This window comes from Pteropus alecto, unplaced genomic scaffold, assembly GCF_000325575.1.
Source record: "Pteropus alecto unplaced genomic scaffold, ASM32557v1 scaffold146, whole genome shotgun sequence".
Classification (NCBI taxonomy): domain Eukaryota; kingdom Metazoa; phylum Chordata; class Mammalia; order Chiroptera; family Pteropodidae; genus Pteropus; species Pteropus alecto.
Genome location: NW_006442107.1, coordinates 20,629,661 through 20,646,069, shown reverse-complemented (window position 1 = coordinate 20,646,069; position 16,409 = coordinate 20,629,661). Strand labels below are relative to the sequence as shown.

The window sequence follows — 16,409 nt, the reverse complement described above, 5'->3', positions numbered from 1 at the left end:
GGGAGAAAAACTAAAGAAAGAAAAAGATTAAATTCAATTTAGCTGTGTTCTTTGGAAAATTACAAACAATCTTAAAATGATAAGAGTTAGAATGAAAAACTGAATTTAAGGATGCATATGAGATTTCAGTTATAAAATAACTAGTTGATTAGTTTGCTCTGGCTGTCATAACAAAGTACCACAGACTGAGTGGCTTCAAGAACAGAGGTTTCTTATAGTTCTGAGGCAGAAGTCTGAGATCAAGGTTTTGGTAAGATTGATTTCATTCGAGGCCTCTCCTTTTAGCTTGCGGATGGCCATCTTCTTTGTCTTCACATGGTCTTTCTGCAACGTGCATGCATATCTGATGTTTCTCTTTGTGTCCAAATTTCTTCTTCTTATAAGGATACCAGTCAGATTGGATTAAAGCCCACCTTAAGGACCTCATTTTAACTTAATCACCTCCTCAAATACCCAATCTCTAAATACGGTCACTTTCTGAAGTAGTGGATATTAGGACTTCGACATATGAATTTTGGGAGGAAACAATTCAGTCCACAGCACTAGTCTTCAGAAAACAATTTTTTATATTAATGCATATATTTAAAAATAATGTAAACAACCTTTTAAAAGTAATTAATAAACACTCTGCTTACTAAAAACAAAACAACAAAAATGCTAGAGAGTTATGTTTTTTTCTCTCACAATTCTTCTGAGTATTAAACTATTCTAATTTATAATGGCTATGATTAGCCAAATGCTTACTTTGTGTGTGTGTGTGTGAGAGAGAGAGAGAGAGAGAGAGAGAGAGAGAGAGAGAGAGAGAGAAGGAGAGAGAGAGAAAGAGTTTGAGATTGAGAGAATTGAGAGATTTTCTCAGTACCTTTTCTCAAACCCGTTTTCTTAATCCTTATTCCTCTTTTGGTTTCTGATACATAGCTATAATAGGCATCCTAGTATTCATGTGCTTGCGTAATCCCCTCCCATTGAGTATGGGCTAGATTTTTTGATTCCTTTCTAACAAATAGTATATGGCAGAAGTGCTGGGATACCACTTTAAATTTCAAGTTATAAAAAGACTGTGGCTTGCATCTTGGGCACTCTTGGATTGCTCACTTTTGGGGGAAGTCAGCTGCCTTGTCATGAGGCAGTCATGTGACAGAGCTTGGCAGTAGCAAGTCTTAAGATGACTATAGCCTTATGGGAAATCCCAAGTTAAAATTCTGTAACTAAGCACTCACTGGATTCCTAACCCACAGAAACTGTGAAACAATCAATGCCTGTTGTTTTTAGCTGCTGAGCATTGGAGTGATTTGCTACACAGCAATAGATAACTAATATAAATTTAGCCTACAAGTATCAGACAAAAATTCCCTTCTGAAGCTGTAGCTCATTGAAACTTGAAAAATTAGCAAGTGTTTTAAAAACCGACTTCAGATAATTTTTCTTAAGAACTATAAACTGAGATGAAAAATCTAGGATGAGTCCATGTCACAGTTTTTAACACAAAGAACCTGAAAGAGAACTGCTTTGCCCTGTCTTCCTACTAAGTGAAAATGGTTTAGCCTGTTTCTTCACTTAATTGCTTTTCAATTTAGTTCTATAATTATTTAGTTTAGGTTAGGTTTTCCTTTATTTCAGTTGAAATTTCAGTTTTCCTTTTGAGAGAACTGAAAAAGCTAAGAATTATCAACGGCCTTGTTTTCAATAGTTTTAGTAATAAAAAAGTTATATAGTTAATAGGTAATGCCAATCTGGAGATAGAGGCTCTAACCCAATCTCTGAGTCCCACCAAGCTCTGTGCAGCACTGCATCCTGTGGTGCTCATGAGCCTACTCCGTCCATGCAGAATTCTGGGTGCAGGCCTGGGTGACAGCTCTAAGAGACAGTTCATTGCGTACAGTTCTTGTATCCACATACTTTGTGCTTATGCTTTTATTATTCATACTCTGTAAAAACAGCTCTTAGCCAGCAACATATCTTTATTGGAGGGTCATAGAGACAGGAAGTGAGAGAGAAAAGCTCTGTTCTTTATCAGTGCTTTTGTAATTATTGGTCAACAGTTATTGTAGCACTAATTCAGGGAAAAACAGTAGAAAATTAGTTGATTGGGGCATATTTTTATGTGGTCAACAATAATCTTTTGTATCTTTAAACAGATGTTCCTCAATTGTCAAAAAATATGCAGTATTTTTGTAAGTATTTTAAACCTTTTAGCATAATGAGTTATTGTCTGGGTCTTGAATTCCAATTTTTCTCTACCACTTGCTAGCTAAATGGGCAAGTTGTTTTATTCTTTGAGCTTCACTTGTTTGCTTTTAAATAGAGATGGTAGCAGACTTAAGTGACAGGGTAGTAAAGTGTTTAGAGCGCCCCCATCCCCAGCCATTTTCTCAATAAATGTTAGCAACCATGCAGAGGGCGGGAGATATTTTCCTAAAATAAGTTGTTCTAGACAATATAACTACAAAAAATCTTTTGTAGAGAAATTGCTATCATTAGTAGTATAATATTTAACTATAAAACTAAAATATTCTAATATCTATTATAAGGCACGACAGTTATAATGCAATCTATCTTTCTAATAATTTGGTTAGTTATTATTACATAATCTCATTTAAATAGATCCCATGACATAGAATCAGAGGACAAACCACTGTATAATAGAGATCTCTCTACACAATGGAAGATTTCCAGACAAGCTGCAGGTAAAAGGATTGTCCCATTGGCTTATGTCATTGGAGTATAGTTATGATTCCATAGGAAAGAGTCTGCAAACTGAGTTGGAAAGTTTTGATTAGTAATAGGTTAAGACAGCCATCATCCTGCAGCCTGCTGGCCATTCTAGTTCCTTTTATATCTGCACATTATCACTTTACTATGCTTCTGTCACTGTCTTCTAGGTCCAGGAAACAAGGCACAACCATCCTTTTTTCCAATACAAATTGATGCCACAGGCCTCTGGCCAGGGCCTTGAAAGGTCCAATATACATACTTCTTGCCACTAATTTTCCCCACAAAGCACACAGTTCCTCACTATAGAATACAACCTTGAATTATGAAATTATGAAAAAGTATTATTTTTATTCTAAATTTCCATTCTATAGGGCTGGTTATTTTGTAACTTTTTATTCTGTCATCACCGGGAGCGGCAGCGGCAGTCACAGACTATATCTTGGTGCTGAAGGGCACAACCCGAGTCTGAGCTGAAGATCAGCTTCTCATCTTTCAAGTTGTAGCATAAGGGTGACCTGTGTGAAGCCTTCCTGGACTCTTCGAAGTGTATCTCCCCTCTCTCTCCACTGTGCCCTCATGGCACCCTGCGCATATCTTTACTGTGGCACTTGTACCCTTGGGCCTCATTTACTGGTTTGCACACCTGTCCTCCCTTCTGAGAGAATAAATCCCCTCTCTCTGCAACCTCAGGATCTGGCACAAGGTTAGACACAAAATAGATATTAAAAAATATTGGATATCTAATGAGTGGACAGGAGAATAAAGAAGATAAAACACAAAAATAAAGAAATAAGAGCATAAAGAAATTCAGTGACTATTATTTTTACTCTTTGTATTCATATCAAGTGAGAAAGAATTTCCTATGAATCCTGGAAATTCCTGAGTATCATATGAGAATGTATAGAAAGGACATTTTAGGCCATGCTCGTTCCCTAAGGGGGCAGTGGGTGCACTGCCCTCGGCACTGTGGGTTTTTCTCTGGATAGCTGCAGATTCTAGCCAATAACCTCCTCACCCTAGCTATCATTTCATTTGAAAGAATTGGAGCTATTTTTCACTCAGGAGACTATAATGTGAAATCAGTTCTTCACTACTAAATTAGGATGGACAACCCTTCTCTTGGGAAGAAAAGCAATAACTGATCATGATAATGAGATTGTGCAACAAGCTTTGAAAATGCTTATACCACATTTATACAGAATAGTATTTGCTTACACTTCAGATATTGCTGTCAATTTATGGTTCAGAGCCACAGAGCGAGTAATAAATATGAGTATAACAATTTACCGTAACCATTTTATTACTTTTTTAAAAATAAAAACACTATTTGCCTGTTCAATTCATATTAAACTATAGTATTCAAAATATTCTACTTTGGATTTTCAAAATCAGTTCTGGCAGGATTTAGCCCATAACACAATAATTTATTTTCCAAAGTAAATATCACCACGGATGCAGTGTACTCTCAAAAAATTGTGTTCCAAGCATGATATTAGATTTTTAGTCCATATCATTAAAACTGACTTTACTGGGTCTCATAAAATGTATTTCCAAAAGTAATTAAATATTTTACAAATCAAACTCAATATTTAATTTTAAATTTAAACAATGAAAAATTTGAATTTATATAAAGAAAACATGGAAGTTAGAGAAAGTAAAAGAATTTCATTATAGTATATAATGTTCTATATCTTGAGAAAGTTGTATTTTCCTCTCTAACTCTTTACATTATAACCAAGGGGATAAACATTATCTACCTTTCATGGATTTTTTAAGTATTATAATTTGTAAAATATCACTGAGGTAGCAGTAGTACAGTTATTGTTATCTAAATATTTAGGGAAGTATATTGATACAATTAAAATAAAAATTTAAAAAACATAATTTAGATAGATACTTGGATGTTGGGTGAGAATACTGTGTAATGATGAGAAGCTAAATATTTAGTGGTGAGTTATAAAATACATCAGTTAACATAGGGGAAAAAAGAACACTACATACAGGAGAACAGCACAATGAAATTAAACAAAATGAGAGCAATGGTGCACTCATTTAACTCAGTGACATCATGCATGTCAGTGCAGACACCCATGCTGTCTGTTACTTTTTTAGAGCAGATGTAGAATGACACCTGCCTCTCTTCTACCCTGTCCCTGGCAGGATTGTACTACAGACCCCTTTCCTTCCCTCACCCCATTACTCCTATTTCTAAAGTTGTGTATATAGCTAACCGCGTTCTATAGATTCACCCAGACCTCTAAGCTGTCTAACCATATCTGCTTTGCTCTTAGTTTTTACACATGGAACGGTGGATTTGTTGGGCACTTTGGGGCTTCAGCAACTTCAGCAAGAAAAAACTGTCTGTAGTCATAGAGGAGTCTTTCGAGAAAAACAAGATGAGTTTGGTGGCAGAGGTGTTCACTTATTAAGGGACTTCTCAAAATTTTAGTCCAGATATTCTTTGCTTTCAGAGAACTCATATGTAGAAAATCTAAAAAAATATTTATCTATTCTTTCAAAATTAATTTATTGGGCAAATGATGTTTGACCTGAAGAGAAATGAAGAAACCCGACCCTAGAAGTCCACAGCCTAGAGAAGTAGTCTTAAACCTTTTTCATGGTGCAGCACTAAGCTTTCTCATCAACATTTATTCATCCTAGCTATTATCTATCTAGCTATTATCTATCTATCTATCTATCTATCTATCTATCTATCTATCTATCTATCTATCATCTGTCATCATCTATCTGTCATATACCACGATAGTAGAATATTTAGAATACTCTATCCTAAATAAATAATTAAAAAGCTAAAAATACACATAAATGGAAGTTCTAATATATTCTTCCTTAATATATTATCTCGCATACCCCTTGATGTATGAGCAACCCACTTGGGAGGTCACTGCTCCAAAAAGTCAGAAAGATGTATGAATAAGTAATATAAGAAGGTATAGAGATTAAAGCAACTAATCCACTGGAGAGTTTGCAAGACTTTGCAGGAGAAGTAGATTTATAAATTGGCATTTTGATGAATGAATAGGATACAAAACAGATAATGTAGGAAGTGATGATGTGTGTGTGCATCAGAACAAGTGGGTTATTCTTGACATCAGTGTGTTTCATATTTGTTTATTTACTTAATGTCATTGAATGTTTTATTCCATTAAAATCCCATGTGGAACCCCAACATGTTAGATAAATAAAAGCAGAATTGCCCTGGTTGAAATGGGAAGTGGAGTCTAGAGAGAGTACAACCTCAATGCCGAGAGGGCTCTGTGGGACTCAGAATGCCAGAGAATATAGTCTGAAAAGCCACTATTTTAGACAAGAGATTTCCTAAAATAATGAGTTTCTCTACTATGTTATTAAAAATTTTGAAGATTATAAATGTTATTTAAATTTTGGGAAAGTTGTATTTTATTAATTAATTTTTTGGAATACATGTGCCTTTCATGGTTACTTAGGGCACACGAGATTACCAGTCTAAATGCCAAGATTCCAGCTTGTCTGCCACCTTCCACTAGAAGTTGAGACTTAGAAACAGAGGAAAAATACTGAAAATGAAGATTTACCATTTCAAAGTGCAACTGAGGCTTGGTAAAATATTTTTCCTCTCTGTCCAAAAGGACAAGAGTAAACAGAATAATAACTATATTCCACAGGAATCTAGTTATTTAACGAACATTTACTGAATGCCTGCTCTGTGCCAGACACTGTTGGGTACTGTGAATAAATTCAAACACTCACTGTGGTCCAGTGGAAGGAAGTAGACAAATATAGTAATGCGGCATATCAAACACACACATGTCAAATTTAACAATGTGATTGCCAAAATAATAATGCTACAAATCACTATGAGATTATATTTTACATATGTACTCTCTATGTTGTATACTATATGTTGCTATATATTATACATTTATACATACATATTATTGAACAATTTTTGCTGTTTTATATAAAATAGGTTATCGATATTTAATATTACCCATTTCATACACGATGATTTCTTTGATTAACAGCAAATAACATTTCTTTTTCATTGCTTGTTCCCACATACTTTGCTCATTATATTAGTTCATTTTTAACTGTCACTGGTTTGTAAAAGCTCTCTATATTAAGATTATTAACCCCATTTCTGTAAAATGTCCTATAAATCTGATTTTTCCTAAATTATCATTTGCCTTTTTATATGACTAAGGCATTATATGATTTAGAGAAGATTTTAATTTTTAGATAGTCAAGTTAAAAAAAATTTGTGTGTGTGTTGCATGTGAGTGTGTGTGTATCTCCTAGCTGATTCATAAGAGCAGTGGCACGGATTAAAGAAGTGATCCAAGGAAAGAATGGCTGGGTTTTTCCAAGACTCCATGGATCCTCCCTGAAGGAAATAATAAGTAGCCTGACCCAAACCATGACTAGCCAATAATCTTGGTAGGAAGTGGGAGAACGCCTTCCCCTTGGGAACGAGGCTGCGGTTCACACCAGGGGAGGAAGGTGTTGAGACTCGACACCAAGTCCAAGAATGTTATTTTGGCAGAGCATTAACAAGAGAGGTAAGGGAAGCTTGATTTGCAAACAATTTTTTTCTTGCTTTCTTTTTACTTTCAGAATGTTAAGTCAAGCTGAGATTTGGATATGGAACTATTTGGAAGGGGAAAGAAGCTTCTATGGCTTGATTGAGTTGGAGGCCAATTAGCCTGCCTCTAACTTTGGCTTGCAGAGACTTTATGGTGCTTGGCAGAAAAGCATTATAAAAATAAAGAGTGTGCCTTTGCCTGATCCTGTTTGCTGTATACACCTCTCCTTAGAGACCTCAACATGCATGATGGGAGGGTGGCAGGGGTAGTTACAACTTTGACAGGACAGAACGGGGTTATTCAGGATTTGTTTTCAGATAAGACCTACTTATGATAAGACTTCATCCTTGGTAAAATATCAACACAAGGGAGATGTGGCATTTCCTTCCACCAACATGGGGAATGGCGTGGCATCAGAAACACTCATGGAATAGGTAATCCTGACATTACTTTTGAAAGACTAGAAGACATTTGCCAGGAAGACGAGGGAGAAAGGTCACTTTAAACACAAGGAAAAGTATGAGCAAAAGTTGGCATTATAAGACAGCAACCCAGCCTCTGGACTCAAGACCAAGCATATACAGAGCTTTTATGCCACTTACAAAATGCTGCTCCTGTGGAAAGATCATTTTTAAAAAGGTTTCCTCTTTGGGGCTGATAAACTAAAGAAAAGGCACACACTTTGGGTGGATGACTTAGAAAAAGGCACCCCTTCCTTTGAGCTAATTCAGCCCTGAGCCAGGGCCCATAGCTTGGGAAACAATGTAGGTGAGCTTTCGGTTCTCATTCACCCCCTGGTGCAGAATCCTACCTGGAGGTTTGCATCAGTCTTAATTTATTTTCAATCCATCTCTCACTTAGGAGATTGTAATAGTCTTGCTATTTCCTTTACTCCATGGACGTGTCCTTACAATTTACCTATAGGCTGCCGGATGACCTTTCTAGGTACACATTTGATCATACTCCAGTTCTCTGCTTCTTCTTTGACTATAGTAGTAGTTCTAAAACCTATCAATTAGACCCAACATTCTCTTTTAAAACAAATGTTTGTGGCTTGTTGTTTATAAACAATATTCCCCTTTCTGTACCTGTAGACCTTAGTACAACTTTGCAGTTTCTCCAAAAAGATGGAGTTTATTTTCCCATACTTTGAATCTGGGAGTCTCTGTGACTTGTTTTGGTAAATGGGATATAGAGGAAGTAACAGTGTGACAGGTCTGAGTCTAGGCTTGCATGGTTGAGACTCCTGTCTCTGCCATGTGACCAAGTCTATGCTAGCCTATGAGAGACACAGGGACCAGAGCTGAGGCAGCCCCAACTGAGGCTCTAGTGATATGGGAATGTACAGTCAGTATCAGCAAAGCTGGCATCTGTAGAATCAAGAGGAAGCCCAGCCTGAATTACCAACCCACAGGATTGTGAGATAAATGAATGCTGGTTGTTTGAAGCTCTAGAGAGCTGACACAATACAGCTATCTTGAAATGAAACACATAGCTGTTAAAGCTTATTATTTAAAAAAGTTAATTACATGTCTAATTATGATAAAGGAAAACTAAAGGGCAATAATTTATAACAAAATAAAATAAATTTCAATATGTAAGTTCCTGGATAAGACTACCAAGATGGCATAACAAAGTAGTAAGAAAAGTGAGCCTGCACCTAGAACATGGAATGCAACAGAAACCATCTCAGACTGACATATTTATTATGTTCCAAAAGCCCAGATTAGCCTGTGGTGACATAATTTTTCAAAAGAATAAGTCTTGGTCAAGTTCTGAATAAAATAAAAAAGGAATTTTTCCTTGGTTTACGTGGTAATTACTTTCTGGAGAATTTAGTGTCTCTTAAGATAGCAACAATTTCTTTGTGTTTATAGCTTCAACAGAGTAAGAGTCTAGGATCATCTAATTATAAACATGATAGCAAGAATGTCCACTAGGATTTTAGAAAGCCATGTGTATCTGGGGTCAGTTCTTTGCTGGGCAGAACTGACCTGTGCATTGAAGGATGTCACAAAAATGGAAGTGACCTTCAATTTCTGTGACAATAACAAACTGTCTTCACAAACTCCCCCAAAATTTTCCTAGCAGGTGCTCCGGCCCCTGATGAAATGACTGCTCTGCTGAGTAGTGTTAGCTCCTGCCGCTGTGGCACATATCATGGTATGCTACAGTACCCTGCATTAGGATGGTCTGCTTACAGGCTCCTGCTACAAAAACCAAGTTCTTTGCAGTTGTGGACCAGCTTGATATTAGAAACTAGGAAGCAGACGTGACATGGAAATGCAATATATTACAGCATACAACAAAAGCAAATGTTCTATCTTCTTAGGAGAAGCGTTAAAGAATTACACGATATTAATGACTATGTAAATTAATATATGAAATGTAAAGTTAGGTCAGTGGAGTGGTGCCAGGTGGGAGGAACAGTCAAATGGCAAAAATGTAAAAGAATAAAAATCTTTCACTAAGTAAATAAACTGAAATTAAAATTAATCTATTTATTATAACTCAACTATGTGAATTGACTAACTGGATGGATGTCTTATGATTCAATTTAGCTTTATATAAGTAGAAAAATGAACGTATCCTAAAAACATTTTGAAATGGTAATTTTGTGAAAACTGGTATCTGAAGTAATGTTTGTTGTTTGTGTGAATAAAAAGTTTATTTAAAAGTTGAGGGCAGAGTTGGGTGCTAAGAGCGGCTTTCTGAAATCAAATCTCTAGAGTAATCAACATAACAATTATACTAATCATTTTCCTACAAGAAAAATTGAAGATGTGTATAGACTTTCTCATGACCACATGGTGAGTCAGGGGAACAAGGAACCGAATTCATGATTTCCAGTCCCAGACCATCATTTCATTATTCAAGAAGACCTAGATCTACCACTCATGGGAGGTTAGCCCAAAGCTCACAAACTAGGTCAGTGGTTGAAGTGTTTCAATTTATAGGATGAAATGATGGGCATGGACCTGGTAAATTGTACTTGCAATTATTTTCTTAATTATCACTGCAGGGTAATTTCCGCAGATAGGGTACATACTATGGGAAGGTTTTTTTCCCTTCACATTAAGGAGTAGGGCAATTGAAGGTCTCCCATCTTTGCTCTATGGTTTTGCTGAGGTATCTATCTGATGTCCCCTAAATACTACACTTCATGATTTTATGTAGTTTACAACTTCTTCACCTGACAACCAAAAGAAATGATGAATCTGGAAAAGAAAATCAATTAAACTGGTCATTCGGTGTCCTGTGTACAAAAACACGCTTTTTTTTGGCCATATCTTTCACTTTTCAATCTGTGGTTTTAGTTTTGTACACACACCATGAAATAGTATTTTCTTTTCCTTCCTTCCTTCCTTCCTTCCTTCCTTTTGCTTGTTAGTGTCCTGTAAGAGACTATAGTGTAAGAGTGTGCTTTTTTGCTTTTATTTTTCTCCCCATTTACTTGATCAGTGTGAGAAACTATTCTCCTCCGGCTTCAGATAACATGTTGTTTATTACCATCAAGTTTAGGTAAAACAGAACCTGGGAACACATTTTATTGATCTCTTAAGGAAATAGGGATGTGAGTATCTGAAAAGGAGGAAAAACAACCTCTACAAAACAGAAATAAAAACCATACTGAACTCGATCTCATAGCTAAGGAAAACAAAGAGGAACAATAAAGCAGAAGAACAAATCTTATGAGAGGAAAAATGAAATGAAAGAGCCTGAAAATGAAGACCAAATAACAGTGAGCAAAACAGGGGGGAGATAAATAACCATAGCGAAAAATTAAAGGAAGGTGTGAGGACAGTGAGAAAGACCAAGAGAAAACAATGAAAGGGACTGAAGAAGACGAAGGTTTTTGTCCTCACTGTTCTTTCTTTATTATTATTATTTTTTCCCCTTAACATCACATTCATACTTCAAATCGTGAAAGACCGAAAAGACAGGAACTCTGATTTTAAAACTGTGTCCACTTTAAATGCTCCTTCTCTAACTAACTTGGCACCTAAAAGTAGTCTATCAGAAGATAATGCCCTGAATTCTTATGTCTATAATCAAATATTTTTTCTTCCCTTGAAAAGATATATGTCAATAATTGTTCAATTGCGGAAAGTCCTTTTGGCAATGCTGATTTTATATCCCTAAGTGCCCCCTAGTGACAAGGTCCTATTTCAAAATCTCTTTCACAGTAATTTTGTTTTAAATGTTTCCTTTTGCCAGTACAAATGTGGCCATCTCAGGGACAAAGTATCCAACTTATTATCAATTTCTTTTAATTAGGCAGAGAAGGAAGTTTCTTGAATGAGTCTAGACCACCATAAAAGTGAGTTACTGTTTTTTTTTTTTTTAATAAGTTAACTTACAATTGGAAAAATCTATAGTCTCCTATTGAGCAGCTTTCCCTCAGTTATATTAATAAAAAACAGTTTGGGAATGTGATCAGCCATATCCCCTCTTCCTTTGTTAAGTTATAGTAAGACGCAGATTCCTGACACAGTTTTTCATTCATCTTATGAAATAAAAGAGCAACATAGCCATGAGGAGAATGACGTGCCACCCTATAACTCTTTCCAGTTATTTCTCCTGATCATTTCTGATATTCCTACAAACTTAGCACACAGTAGCTAAGAGGAAAAATGTTGCAATCCTAAAGATGTCGGCTTAAATACTAATTTAGTAATGTGGGATTTGGGGCATGCTATAAAGTTTCTTTATGCATCAGTTTAATATCTTTAAAATGCGAATAATAGTAAAAGACTGTTGTGGGAGATTAAATAAGATATTAAATGTTGAGTTCTTAGTAGCATATCTGGATATATTTAGGAATTAATAAATAATAATTATTATGATGCATAACCCAATAACTGATATATAACTCTCTGTCTTCTCTCTTTAAAAATATTCATTAGAAACCATCGCGATAACTCAGAAGCGGAGTCACCTTTTAATGACCTTTAAAAGACTGGACCATGTTTACTTCTGATCGGTGCTGATTTTGGATTCTGTTTAGAACCTCAGTGCTTAAGAGCTTAACTAGAACATTCAACAAACTCAGTTCTGCTGTACTGTGTTAAACAAATTGTCTGAAGAAGAAATACAAATGGGAGATATTCAAACTTTCTTTGTAGATCCCTTTATACATTTACAGATTCTTGAACATATCCTCCTCACCTTATTAATGAGGAAACTGAGGCACAGAAGATTACATAAATTAGTATCAATGGGGGAAGAGCCAGTCCTCCAGGGGAGGTATCGAAATCTCCTGGAGGGAGTGATTTTCCCAGACAAACACCCCCCAAGCTCCTTTAGGGACAGGAGATGGTTAAGAATAGAGTAGTTCTGCCTTTGCAGCCCTCAAACCACTAGTACTGATGGAAGCATGGTGAATTCCTTAGCCACTTCTGGGATGAAAACAAAGTTTTGAACTCCTGGGTGAGTAGCTGATCTTAAATAAGAACCCAGGTCAATTATGCTTATATTTATTTATATTTCTATAGCCACATTAAGAGAAATTGCTTATAATTCTTATACTTAAAATGGTTAGCTTCAAATAGTTCTAGTTTTTCTCTTTTTCACTTTCAGTACTGCCTTAGTCCTATTTCCATCACCAATTTACAGACCTAGTTAAAAGGAAACTGATTAGCATGAAGTTAAAAAAAATCAGTATGCAATTGGAATTTTCTCTCCGATGTAATCAGAATAACAGACTTTAGCCAATGCCCTGAAGAGAAAGAGGTTAGCTGCTCTAGACTTTCATTTTTATAATTTATTTTTTGGAAAAGATCAATTTTTCATTGATGAACCCATTTTCAGAGATCTCTAAAACTTACACCCCAGGCATAGGGAGGGCATATTATATTCATTGAAGTCAACCTATTTCAATGAATTTGGGTCAGGTAAGTACTGTCATTGTTTAGAAAACATCTAGCAATGCAGAGCATGAAGTGAGTTTAAAACAGTATTCCCTGCCATGTAAATCTTTATAGTGATTGTTTGACCTCCTTTATCATTTGATTTTCATTCACTTGATTTCATGTATGGTTGAGGTATCCAGACATCTGGAGTTCTTTATCCTCATAAGGTCCTAGTGTGTTGCATATATAGCTGTAACAATTGTTTCTAAAAACTATTTCCCATTTCCAGATTCAGATCTGTTCTTTTGTACTAAAATTTTTCACCCTCTTCCCCTCTCTAGATTCATATGATTTATGTGATTGCTTCTCAGTCTTTCTGGGATTGCTGCAATTTTAGACGTTATTTCTGCTTAACCTGTCATGCAAAAATGGTGCATGGAATGGTCTAATCTTACCAAGTCTGACCAGGAAGGCCAAGTTGTCTGAGTAGCTCCAGTGCTGGTAAACAGCGCACTGGTGAATGATCAGAACTCCTGAGTTGGTGACCTTGTCATGACAATAACAGGCACAGCCTGAAAGTCAGCAGGAGGCCATAGTATGTTTTCAAATCCCCAGTTCTGTGTGTGTGTGTGTGTGTGCGCGCGCGTGTGCACGTGCGTGCATGTGCGCTGCGCACACGTATTCCCATTTATTTCATGGAGCATACCTCAACCTCTTAAGATTCCAAGTCTGACACACACAATCCTCACCCTTGACTCATCCAGTCTCCTCAGTGGAAAATAACTCTGATTTTAGTCTTTTGCACCAAAAGTGAATTATCGACAATATCTATCTCTGTGTTTAAGTCATGAAATGGCTACCTCCTGTTAAAGTGTACTTGAGGCAACAGAGAATAGTGGGGGAAATATATTTGTGAATGTGGGCTCCTCTCAAGGAGAAGGCACAGGCCTCCTTCATCTAGCTCTGATCTTGTTTTTCAGAGATGATGGAGCCTTGGCAGATTTAAATTACTCCTTTTGGACATTACTCTGCCATAGCCGGCTATTCTTTTGCTTTAATCAGACACTGACATTTCCTTTGATTTGACCAAAATATGGTGCTAAAAAAAGAAAGTTATTTATATAATTTTTAAATTTATTAAATACACAATGCCTGCCATAGAGGTGATATTCTATAAATTATGGCTAGATGAAAAAATGAATGAATGATTTGTTTTGGTCTTGTGGTACCAACTATGTGTATATATTTTGTGTTCAGTCCATTTGATCAAAACATAGTATTCTGTATATTTTTTTTATTAGTATTATTATTTATGCCTACAGCACCTGGTCTTCCTAGGTGGTCTCCCATCCAAGTACTAACCAGGCCCGACCCTGCTTAGCTTCTGAGATCAGACATCGGGCTTGTTCAGGGTGGCATGGCTGTAGACCATTGACCATGGCTCCACTGGGGTGTGAACCCAGGACCTTCTGCGTATAAAGCAGACGTGCTAACCACTACACTATGGAACCACGTCCGCAAACATAGTATTCTAGAGGTCAGAGTTTAGGTTGTAGTTCCACGTAGGCCAGTTTGCTTTGCTTTGTTCTATGATGATCAGCTGTACTTCCTACCATACTGCCTTCTATATGTATCCTGTTAAATACAGAAGGGGTGACATAAAAGGGTGTGGACATATGAAAGAACCCATCATCATTGTAAAATCTATATCTACATCTGTACATCGAAGAGTTACTAATCTCATAAATCCAGGAGAATCAGAAGCAGAAATATCAAAATTCAATTGTGGGCAGATGTATCTAGGTTACTGAGATGTGCTTTCATCTATTTAAACAACTACAAGCATGTTTAAAATAGAAATTAAAAAAAGCAGATGAATGAGGTCAAAGTTCACATTTATAATATTGAACATAAACTTCTCAATTTGCACCACATCTGTGAAAAGAAAAATATAGACCAATAGAACTCATGAAAGGTATTCACAGAGGCAGCCTGGTGAAGTGTTGATTAAGAGACCTGGGACTAACTCATCTAGCTCATTGTTATCTAAACAAACAGAAGTAAAGCCCTTCAATAGTCACTGTGAGAATAATGCAATGAACTAATGGTTTTAAATTCCACCTGCAATACTTATTATTCTCTTAGTTCTTCTTTGTAGTTTAGAGAAAAGCAGAAAGCAAACAGATTCAGAGAATGGGGTTAACACCAGGACCAAAATAGAACCAAAGTTGTTTCTTTTACCTTTCATTCAGATTTTTTTTACAAGATAGGAAGACTGTATAAAGTAAATGTGCAATGGCTAGAAAGTGGATTTTAGAAAAGAGAAAGAAAAAAGGGAAGCTGTACATTCATTCATTCATCTATCAAAAAATTTTGAGACCCAACATGTGGGAGAAATCATGCTAGCTGATGGAGTTTCAGTCTGATTGAGATATGTCAAATGAAATTACCCAAGTAATTATATCATTATAATTGTGGTAACTGATATAATGGAGTAGAAGTTCCTAAGCTAGCAAAGAGCAGGGAGAGTACATTTAGTCAAGCGGAGCTGGGAAGATTAGAGAATTTCCTGGAGGAGGTAATATTTAATCTGAAAGCATGGAGGTGGGGAGAGTGGAAGGAGGTAGGGGGAGAATTTCAGGGATAAAGAACAACATATGGCATGGTCAGGAAGGAGCCTTTGTGATCAAGCTGCTGAGAGAAGCTCAGCACAACAGAAGGGTGAATGGGTCAGAGACAGTGATAGAAAGTAAGGAGAGAGGTTGGTAGGCAAAGGGCAGACTGCATTAGATCATGTAAAAGCATTTGCATTTTATTCAAAAGACAGTGGGAAGCCTTTGAAACATTTCAAGCTATGGGGTGACCCAGTCAGATTTGCATTCGGCTGTGATATGGACAAGGGAAAAGAGAAGAGCCAAAATGGACACAGGGAGAGCAGTTAAGGGCTGTTTCTATAGCCGAGACAGATGGCGATGGGTAGAGAAGTGTATAAAGAGATGACACATTATATATTTTGGAGATAAAATTGATAGGACTTGATAACTGAACATGTGAGCTAAGGAAGAGGGAAAGTGTCCAGTGCTGTGTTTCCAGCAGGAGCAAGTAGGTGACATTTACTGAGATGAAGGATGGGGGAGGAAGGACAGGTTGGAGGAGATACAATAATGGCACACCAATAGGCAGCTGGTTATATGGTTCTGATGTTCTGAAGATAGGAAGTAGAGAAGAGAGAATGGTTTATAGGAGTGGATCATTAGGG

At 36.5% G+C, this 16,409-nt stretch overlaps 1 protein-coding gene, 1 non-coding gene and 1 pseudogene across 2 annotated transcripts in view; all 3 read right to left on the bottom strand.

Annotated features, from left to right (window-relative positions):
- The window catches only part of CHST9 (carbohydrate sulfotransferase 9), a 192,342-nt gene that overhangs the window by 59,453 nt on the left and 116,480 nt on the right, over positions 1 to 16,409 (bottom strand). The window lies entirely within an intron of this gene.
- On the bottom strand, positions 14,464 to 14,579 carry LOC112469325 (annotated as a pseudogene).
- Positions 14,589 to 14,661, bottom strand: TRNAI-UAU. Its single transcript has one exon. It is a non-coding gene; the product is annotated as a tRNA-Ile (tRNA).